Source organism: Notothenia rossii (assembly GCF_949606895.1).
Source record: "Notothenia rossii genome assembly, chromosome: 5".
Classification (NCBI taxonomy): Eukaryota; Metazoa; Chordata; class Actinopteri; order Perciformes; family Nototheniidae; genus Notothenia; species Notothenia rossii.
The window spans coordinates 34537537-34537847 of record NC_136903.1 but is presented as its reverse complement, the minus strand read 5'-3'; positions in this window follow the sequence as shown (position 1 = coordinate 34537847).

The following is a 311-nucleotide window of genomic DNA, read 5'->3' as shown; positions in this document are numbered from 1 at the left end:
TATAAAATGTATATATATATTAGCTGTACACTTTACGAATATAATGGTTTTTTATGGACATCTTTACCATTCAATCTCGTCCAACTGATATTGCTGCTGTCACTCCTCGGCTCTTGGTAGTTCAGGCATTTATCAAACCTGGCAACTCCAGGTTTCCTGTGCAGCTGTCAATCAAAGTCCAGTGGCTCCGCCCCAAATTGTCAGAAACTTTTCACGCGCGCGCAGACACACTCCGCGAGCGAGTGAGGCTGACACTCCCGCGAGCGAGCATGAGGGCTGTCTCTGCTCGCGGGGGTTTAATCTGCGCGCAA